At 47.6% G+C, this 563-nt stretch overlaps 1 protein-coding gene across 1 annotated transcript in view; it reads right to left on the bottom strand.

Moving 5' to 3' along the window:
* The window catches only part of LOC106527885 (myosin-7B-like), a gene marked incomplete at its 3' end in the record, with an annotated part of 19,344 nt that extends 19,029 nt beyond the window's left edge, over window positions 1–315 (bottom strand). The window contains exon 1 of the mRNA XM_014022896.1: window positions 212–315. The remainder of the gene's footprint in view (window positions 1–211) is intronic.
* Between the last annotated feature and the right edge of the window lie 248 nt (window positions 316–563).

Raw genomic sequence — 563 nt, 5'->3', positions numbered from 1 at the left:
ATAAAACATTGTTAAATTTCAAACTTGTTTTAGTTTTTATTACTTAAATCCAAATTTGAAACTTTAAAGTCTCAAAGTTTAAATCAAAGCAGATGTTTTAAATCAGGCTTGAAGGTTTTTACTCTGTAAAATCACTGAGTTTTTATAAGAAACACTGAACTGATGCAGCTGCAGTGGCTGATGGGAAATGTAGTGCCTGAGCAGAACTCACCGTGTGGCCCGGTCCGGAGCTGCAGGAGGGTTCTGTTGTGTGGCCCGGTCCGGAGCTGCAGGAGGGTTCTGTTGTGTGGCCCGGTCCGGAGCTGCAGGAGGGTTCTGTTGGGTCGTTGTGAGGCTGCGGAGCGTCGGCTCACTTTAAAAAGCTCCTGCTGAGAATGTGGAACATGTGACCTGCTGAGCCACGGCTCACTGGGAGGACTGGGTCCTAGTGGACCCTCAGAGGCCACCTGTGGTCCAGAACAACTAAACACCAGCAGGCAGAACCAGAACCTGAGCAGCTCTCTGCTGGACACAGTTTGAGCTTCAAACAGCTAAAATTACCAGAAAACAGAACGTCTGTTTCT

This window comes from Austrofundulus limnaeus, unplaced genomic scaffold (genome assembly GCF_001266775.1).
Source record: "Austrofundulus limnaeus strain Quisiro unplaced genomic scaffold, Austrofundulus_limnaeus-1.0 Scaffold347, whole genome shotgun sequence".
Lineage (NCBI taxonomy): Eukaryota > Metazoa > Chordata > Actinopteri > Cyprinodontiformes > Rivulidae > Austrofundulus > Austrofundulus limnaeus.
This window is presented reverse-complemented; position numbering and strand designations above follow the sequence as displayed.